Raw genomic sequence first — 9,778 nt, 5'->3', positions numbered from 1 at the left:
ATGGTAGCGGGTGTTCCGCATCTCCTTATCCCCCGCATACTGAGGTACCAACAAGGCCCTCTCCCTGAACTTGGCAGTGATCTCTTCCACTTTCTCGGTCGTCTGTCTCATGTCAAGAAATTCTCTGGCCAGCTGCTGAAGCTCCACAGCTGGCACAAACTCAGCCCTAAACCTGGTCACTAAATCTGACCAAGTCATAGCCTCGATGGATGGGGCTCCCAGTGAGTCACCGAATGACTCCCACCAATCCCTAGCTCTGTCCCTCAAACACCCTGCCGCAAAGAGGACCTTCGACCCCTCCGGGCAGAAGCTTGTCAACTGCGCATACTCATTGTCTGCTATCCATCTCCTGGCAGCAATGGGGTCCTTCACCCCGTGAAAGTCTGGCGCACCACTCCCCCTGAAGTCCTTGAAGGACAGTGTGCGCATACCCGACTGGCTGGACGCCGAGTCCCTCCTGAATGCCTGGAGGCGATCCTCTATCAACTCGATAATCCCCTCCTTGATCGACCCGAAAATGATAGGAGTCGACTTAAGGATACCTCTAGTGATATCAGACGCGACGAACTCGCATAAACTGTCATCAAACTGCTCGGATCCCGCACCCGCACCCGAGCCTGATCCAGAACCGGATCCAGACCCTGAACCTCCCGCTCCATGACACGTAACCACCATTTTGAAATAAAACATGTAAACGTCAAGGTCATACATACTCTCGAGAGGTTTTGCACGCTCTCCAAGTCCTTGGTTCCATCTCAGCCTCCCTTGACTCGAGTACGGATCCTATGCTTCCAGTAGTACGGGCCCATACAACCTTCCACATCTATCCGTACTTTCCTTAAGGACTGCTTTAACTTCACCAAATTCCTTCTACCAAATCTGCTATCCAAGCTAATCTCATCCTAGGCTTGACCTAGGGCCTTCTCCGACCTACTCTCTGCTATCAGCTGCTCAAGGAGTCCCTACCATCCTTCCCTAACTAGTTTGCGAATACTATTACATATCCACTTACTAGTTAGTTAAGGCTAGATAGAACCCCTATAAGCACAAAGCAAGCAACATTCATGCATTGAGTAACCAAATCAAGCATAACCTACTCATGCTATCCTACTGCTGACTAGACAGCCCTAGCATACAGCTCAATAAGCTCATACAACAGGCATATAAGGCATCCTTCCTAGATACTTAGTTCTATTCTAGCATGCAGTTCTCAGAATCATATAACAGGCATACAAGGCATCCTCCTAGATCCTTAGCCCTAGTCTAGCATGCAGTTTCCATAATCATATCATATAGCATAACATAACAAGTATGGGTATCTTGGGGAAAACTTACTGGAGCTCGGCCGATCGCACGCATCACACACCTTGATCTTACGCAAAATTCCTTAACTTAGATTTTAGAAAACTATTTTCTTGTGAAAATCTTTCAAGCCCTCGATTTGAGTCCAGACACTCCCGAGGGTGTGTCCGAATCCATCAAACCAAAGCTTTGATACCAACTTGTAACATCCCAAATTTCGAGTCCAAAAATTTCATTTGTAATTAAGTAATTTATAAAATCGTTTACTGAAAACATTGTCAATATCATATCAATCCATAAACCATCGTGAACATGTCTCAAAATCAAAACATCGAACATTAATATAAATCAGAGTACAATCCCAGAAAACTCATTTCGGAAACCATGTGTGTGTGTGTGATGTGCTGCTACGCCGTCGGCTCCTTCCCCTTGGATGAAGAGGTACCTGAAAACAAAACTGAAATTGTAAGCACAAAGCTTAGTGAGGTCCCCCATCATACCACATACCACACAACATACATATTATCGGGCAATTCTGGGGTGCCCGACCTACCCATGTCAAGCAGTTCTGGGGTGCTGACCAACCCATGTCAAGCAGTTCTGGGGTGCTGACCAACCCATGTCAAGCAGTTCTGGGGTGTTGACCTACCCTCCGGTCTATCTCAACCGGCAACGGGGACTATTTCACCCCTACTACTATCAAATCATAATCATACTATCATAATCATGCTGTCATAATCATACTGTCGGAATCATACTATCAAGCGTTCCTGGGGTACTGGTCTACCATTCGGTCCTAACGACCGAGGCGAGGGACTATCCCCTCATACTACGGCTATCATATACAACATATCATACTGGCACATAAAACACAGCTAGTAATAGCAACCTAGATAATTATCACACAGACAATCATCGAAAGACAATCCCTGCTGGTGGGCCGGCATTGTGGCCGTAGACCCACCTCTACTGGAAGGTAACTCACCTCAATGTCGCGTAGTTTCTGAATTGTTACCGGCGTGAAAATCGACTTTCCTCGATTTCTCAATCCCTACACGATAACTCTACTAAGTTATCAATTCGTACTCACCACCCCCATAAGGATCAACCCAAATCCTGGTCAAAGTCAACTTTGGTCAAAGTCAACCTCCAGTTGACTTGACTTGCCGAGTTGGTCTACCAACTCGTCGAGTTCCTATTCCTCCAAGATGATCCAACTCCCGATTCTACTCGTCGAGTCTAGCAAGAACTCGACGGGTCCTTCTTCAACCATAATATCGGGACCATCTTCAACCGACTTGCCGAGTTCCCATTGAACTCGTCGAGTTTATCTCCCTCATAAGAATGTGTTCAGTCTATGACTCACCGAGTTGTATGAACAACTCGTCGAGTCCATCTTCATGGGTTGGGAGATTGCCTTGGACTCGCCGAGTCTGTTCATACACTCGCCGAGTCCTATGATTTCCAGGTCCAAGACAAACCCCTAGCAGGCTGAGTGTTCCTTCCACTCAAGCAAAACCATTTCCAGAAGACGTTTTGGGGGAAAAGTTTCCCGACTCGCCGAGTCACCCTAGTGACTCGCCGAGTTCCTCTTTTTCCAAAACTATACAGTCGATTATAATGGGTCTTAACGCGTCAAAACCATAGATCTGGCCTCCTAGGGTCCATTTTATACGTAAAGCTTCAAACTTGATGCTCATGCATGGGGCCTTTGGCTCAAAAAGCCATAAAAGGAGGTCTACAAGATGCATGGGGTGTTTATGGAAACAAAGTTGGCACCTTTATGCCATAAAGACCCCCAATAGCCCCAGATCCGAAGTGCAACTCTAAGCACACCCACAAAATCCGATTTTTGCTTCTTTATACTCATAAAAAGGGTAGAAATAGCCCCAAATCAAAATCCAAGAGATAAGTGGCCAAGGTTCCAGCTTTTTACCTTGAATGAGCTGAGAATGAAGTAAAACTTCTGGATCTTCTTGCTTCTACTTGAACTTCCAAGCTTCCTTCTTCTTCTCCAACTTCAAACACACACAAAGAATGCATAAAAATGGCTTTAGAGCACTCAAACAAGGCTAGGGTTTCAGTTGAAGGTCTTCTGGAAGTGTGAGGGACGATGGAGGCTGATATGGGAGGAGATAAGTTGTTTAAATAGGGTGCAGACCCTCAAATTTAGGGTTTCACTCGAACATCTCCTAATCGTCGAGTCGGTCTCCCGACTCGTCGAGTATGTCACTTAAAACCCGCGCGCAAAGCCGAGTCTACTCGACGAGTTAGGCCTTCAGCTCGCCGAGTCCGAGGGTAAAATAAAATAATACTTGGAATTAAATATGTACTAGGAACCGGGTGTTACAGCAGCCCTCTGCTCAGGAGTATAAGAGCTAGTCACCAGTCTCCACCAATCCCTTGGTCCCAACCTGAGAAGATTCAGGGCTCACTTGACCTTCTGGTCATTCGGACAAGAACACGTGAAGAAACAACCCTCCATATCAGACAGCCATCTCATCGCCACAATCGGGTCCGAGACCCCATCAAACTCTGGGGGATTCGTATGATCAAAGTCCCGATACTGGAAAGCTCTTTATCCTTGAGCCCTAATGATACCAACAACCACAGTAGCTACATCAACAACAACCTCAGCAAGTTCAGTGTATCGGTCATTGAAGAACTACATCATAGCGGTCTTGATACACGCAACCAACTCCGATATCCGCTCACGATCAATGGAAACTACCTCCTCACGAATGATCTCTTTAACCCGGTCCTCTGTCAATACTAGCCCAACCTGGCCACCAGCTTCGACTCCTGAACCTGAACTAGGGATGAGATTTAGAACCGGAAAACCAGACCGAAACCAGAACCGTTAGAACCGGAATATGTAGAACCGGTCCGGGTCCTGGGTTTAAATAATGGATTTATCCAGGTTCTGTGTAATCCAGGTTTCGGGTCCTTTGGGTCCGGGTAAACCGGGTTTAAGAACCGAAACCATGTTAGGAATCGGAACCGGTTTTAGGGACCGGAACCGGTTTTTATGAAAAGTTTAAAACATGAATATCTCATTCGTTTGAAGTCGGATTGGCATGAAGTTTTTTCCACAGTGTATTTTATAGTCTTACATGATTTTAGACTACAGCTTTGTCATTTTTGAGTTACTATTCATTGACTTACAGTCTCGCAAAGTCGGGATATCAAAGTTGTGAATTTTCTGTTTTTCAAGTTTAGTTTTATATTTTGTGAAATTTTAAAAATGCATATCTAATTTGTTTGAAGTCGGATTATCATGAGGTTTTTTGCAACGTGTAGTTTAGAGTTTGTAAATGATTTAGACTATAATTTTGTAATTTTTGGTTTCATATTCACTGACTTACAGTCCCCCAAATTCGGGATATCAATGCTGTGAATTTTCGGTTTCAGCTTTATTTTTATGTTTTGTAAAATTTTAAAAATGCATATCTAATTCGTTTGAAGTCAGATTATCATGAGACTTTTTGAAACGTATATTTTAGAGTTTATACATGATTTTAGACTATAATTTTGTCATTTTTGGTTTCATATTCATTGACTTACAGTCCCCAAAAGTTGGGATATCAATGCTATGAATTTTCTGTTTTTCAGCTTTATTTTTATATTTGTGAAATTTTAAAAATGCATATCTGATTCGTTTGAAGTCAGATTATCATGAGATTTTTTGCAACGTGTAGTTTAGAGTTTGTACATGATTTTAAACTATAATTTTGTCATTTTTGATTTAATATTCAATGACTTACAGTCCCCTGAAGTTGGGATATCAAAGTTGACAATTTCGATGTTCAATCAATAAGTAATTACCAAAAAATTCCGGATTTCCCGGTTTTTCCGGTTCTAGACCCACTTTACCCGGTTCCACCCGACCCACTTTAATGTTTTCGGGTTTTCCGGTTCTAGACCTGTTGGGTCAAAATTATGGTTTATACTTTACTTTTCTAGGAAAATGTATTTTTCAGTGTTTACGGTTTCGTTTACGGTCAGGGTGTTTACGGTCTGTTGTGACCATAAACCTGTTTACGGTCTGCCTGACTGTAATCAGGTTTACGGTTCGTCTTCCTATAAATATAGGTGTAAGGGGTGAGGAGTGTAATGAAAAGATTAGTGGAGGGGAGCTTAAGTGTGTGAAACCTAAGGTGTTTTAGAGAGAGAAACAAGAGAGAAGAAGAGAGTGTGTGTGAATCTATTGTAAGGAGCATCAATCATATTGAATACATCATAGATTCAAGTTATTCTTCTTCTCCTTCTCTTCTATTTTGATCTGGCATCATCCGATTGATTGGGATTCCGCACCATCAATTGGATATGATTGATACACAAGTAGATTTGGGGACTTACAATTGATATCAGAGCTTGGATTGCATTAGTCAATTTTTTCAGAAAATTAAAAATTTTAAAAAACCAAACAAAAATCAGAAAATTAAAAATCCAAAAATATTGTGTGCTAAGTTTTCTTTTAGTTTTGCTTTGTCTTGAAAAGTGAATTCAGGTGTAGATGAGACTCATGGAGACTGTATCGAGATTTCTGAGCCAAGGCTTCATCCGTGAGCATCGAAGAATTCTCATTCGAAGGAGCAAGAAATGAAGATTATTCTTTCAACATTCAATCCTTCAACCCCAGAAGCAAGGTCAAGATGTTCTTGAAGATTATATGACAGATAGCATTGAAGCCTCCTCAATCCGTCTGCTGCTATCTATGAACCTGCTGAAGTGATCCAGAAGATTTGTTCTCTCTGATGTTCTCTCTGAAGATTCTCAAGCTGAAAGCGCCATCTTTCAAGAATCTCTACAAGAAGCCTCCTCACCCAACGTGCGTTCAATGCCAAATTCTGAAGAAAAGCCCAAGTGCTCAAGATAAAGTCATTTATTGAAGATTCATCATGTTCATCTTGAAGCTGTGAAGAAATTGAAGATTAAAGCTGAAGCCAAAGCTCCCAATGAAGATTAACAAGAAAAGCCAGCTACTTTTTAGGGGGAGCTTGTTGGGTCAATTAAGAAAAGAAAGCTATAAAACAAGGGGAAGATTGTTGGGTCAAATTTATGGTTTATACTTTACTTTTCTAGGAAAATGTATTTTTCAGTGTTTACGGTTTCGTTTACGGTCAGGGTGTTTACGGTCTGTTGTGACCGTAAACCTGTTTACGGTCTGCCTGACCGTAATCAGATTTACGATCCGTCTTCCTATAAATATACGTGTAAGGGGTGAGGAGTGGTGTAAATGCATGAGTGGAGGGGAGCTTAAGTGTGTGAAACCCAAGGTGTTATAGAGAGAGAAACAAGAGAGAAGAAGAGAGGAGCTTTAGTGTGTGTGTGAATCTTGTATCTGGATCTTAATTCATATTATCATCTTCTTCTTCTCCTTCTTCTTCATTTGATCTGGCATCATCCAATTGATTGGGATTCCGCACCATCAGTTGGATCTGATTGATACACAAGCAGATTTGGGGACTTACAATTGGTATCAGAGCTTGGATTGTATCAGTCAATTTTGTCAGATCTGGAGCTTATTTGATCTTATTTTGGAAGGATTTTTGCGTTTTTGGATAGATCTTGGCAAAATAAGGGGGGTTTGTTCTTCGTGTTTTTGATAAAAACGAGTTTTTGATCGAGTTTTGGCGCAAAAAGGGTGAAAAACGTTGTTTTTGGTCGTAACCAGCGAAGGGGTGGCAGCGTGTACGGTCAGCAGCTAGGGTTTCCGAGGTTTACGGTCCGGTCCTCGCACGTATACGGTCAGAGTTTGCGGTCCTCGGTGGTTTGCGGTCCAGCAGCGTTTCCGGTTCGCATCTCAGTCTCGTGTACGGTCCAACATCTTCGCTTCGTTCTCGCACCTCGTCCTCGCATCTCGCTTCGCAGCGGCATCCTCGCATCGCACTTAAAAAAAGGGCGGACGGATTTTTGGAGGTGCCAGGGATCGAACCCGGGCCTCCTCTATACTCAACGACGCGCCTTACCAGCTGATCTAGTTTGCTAGATGGAACATTCCTTCGAAATTTAATTCAAAACCACTCCCAGTCGCTTCCTTTTTCGCATTTTTGACATTTTTAACCCCAAAATCATTTTTTTTTATTTTTAAGATCCTTTTTCAACCCAAAAATTTTAGATTTTAATTTTTGACTTTTAATTTTGACTTTTTACTTAAAATTTTGACTTTTTACTTAAAATTTTGACTTTGAATTTAAATTTTGACTTTCTCGTTTGACTTTAAAATTTTCAAATTTAGCTTTTCGGTTTGACTTTGAAGTTTCACTTTTCAAGTTTGACTTTTTAGTTTTGACTTTTAAGGTTGACTTTTGAGTTTTTAGTCAAAGGGCATATTTTTTATAAAAATGAGTTCCTCATCCATTCCGGTAAATGAAGTTTCATGTACTCCATCTTGTGAAGCTACGGTTAAATTTCTTCGCGAACAAATTGATTTGCTAAAAAGGGAAAATGAGGACCTAAAATACGAAGGATATCAACTTAGGAAAGGTCAGAAACCTTTAAAAGAAAAATTAGAAGCTAAAACTAATGACTTCAGGAAATTGCAAGAAGATTACAACAACAAGTGTGAGAATTATGATCATATTAAAAGAAAACTTGCTGCTGTAACTGAAGAACTTGACACTTTGAAAATTAAGTGTGGAAAAACAGATGTTAGTTTCAAAAATTATACTGCGTCAAGTAAGACAGTCGAGTCCTTAGTTGAAAAACAATTTAGTTTTAAAGATAATCAAACCAAGGGTTTAGGATATGAGAGTGTCCCTCCTCCATTTAACCATTCGTATTATGTTAATCCCTTGACTCAGGAAGAGATTGACCGAGAACCATTTATGGTATACGGTAAACCAGTTGCTGAACATGCAACTGAGGGTGTTGAAATGAAAGATACTAATGATTCTACTTCCTGTGCAGGTAAAGTAGTAGAGGATGAGAACAAGGAGAAAACTATTGAACAATCCAATAACTCCTTGAACTCTGAATCTGTTGCTTCGAACTCTGTTGCTTCTAATTCTGTTACTCCTAACAAGCCTGCTGTTGAGAAATACAGGCCACCAACACAAGTTAAACAGAATGCCTGCTGCAACTGTGCGTGTGGAAAAAACAAGAGACAAGGCAAGGACACGCCACCAGGGGCAGGAAGAAACAACTTCCCAGTGAAGAAAAAGACTTGCTTTCACTGTGGAACACCTGGACACATTGCCAGAAACTGTCCAAATCGCGCATACGTTCCCTACTATGCACAAGGGTGGCAGAACACGCCAAGAGGGAGATTTTCCAAAAGAAACCCCTCAAGGTCACGTTCAGACAATGGCGACTGGAATGCCATGAAGGGCAAGAGTTCAACTCCCAAGACCAAGAATCAAAATCCCAAGGTCAAGAAGGGAATGCCAGTCAAGAAGTCCTATCCAAGAGATGATCCCGTGAAGCCAAAATCAAAGTCATCTCAACGGCCAGCTTCAAGTTCAAACTCAAGTGCCGAGGCACCCATCCGCTCTAAAAAGAAATGGGTTAAACCCAACTACAGATGGGTACCAAAGGTTCAATCTCCCAAATCATCTAATGATTCTAATATTTCTACATCTTCTGTTTGTGATAAACAGGACATGTCATGGGAGAGGGTACCGTGCAAGAATGATAAAGGTCAACCCAGTTTCAAAATGGACTGGGTTCCAAAGGCCAACTGATCCCGCTCTGTGCTGGAGCAGCTATGGAGGCATATCATCAGACTTCGGTTTGTTGGTAGTGCCTGTTCCAGGCACATGATAGGGGGCATCTCTCAACTGTACAACACTCAGAACATTGTTTGAGAGTATGTGTCCTTTGCGGGAAGGGAAAAAGGAAGTGATCACTCATGGGGTTAGTGCTTAATGACATGAAGATTTTTTGGATCTGTTCTGAGATTATGCGTGCTGTTCTCAGACCTTCTTGATGCAAATTCAATCGGTGACTTACGATTTGAGTTTTCTTCTCTATACTCTTGAGTTTATCTTTCATTGATTCATTTTAAAGACAATTTTCTTTATTTTCTTATAGTTTTTCGTTAGTTTTGTTTTGGGAGGTGATATAAAGATAAAGTGATAACGGGCAGTCTAAAACATGTGTAAGGGACTGAATCTGAATTGTCTAGACTCTGTGTTCAATGTGCTGGTAGGCACGAAGGATTTGACAGTGTGGATTTAGATAGAATTGTTTGGACTGACCATACGACGCTCGGGTAGATTGAGCAGTGATATAAACACGGGAACCTATGGGATACACTAAATTAATAAGCATCTACAACAGTGGTTCAAATTTTCCTTGATGTACGGACTTATGTCCTTAATTCTGGTTCTGATAGGGCGACTGGGGGGTTCTGATAAAGTAGGTCTATAGGAAATTATTTTCTTGCTTTCTATCTGTCAGTCATCTGTTGCTTCCTCTGCGTGATTGGAAGATCCGACCTGGAATGCAACATATGCAACTCTATTTCTACACA

This window comes from Lactuca virosa, chromosome 4, assembly GCF_052849685.1.
Source record: "Lactuca virosa cultivar CGN04683 chromosome 4, Lactuca_virosa_CGN04683_v6, whole genome shotgun sequence".
Classification (NCBI taxonomy): Eukaryota; Viridiplantae; Streptophyta; class Magnoliopsida; order Asterales; family Asteraceae; genus Lactuca; species Lactuca virosa.
The sequence above is the reverse complement of the archived record's forward strand: the minus strand, read 5'-3'. Positions refer to the sequence as shown.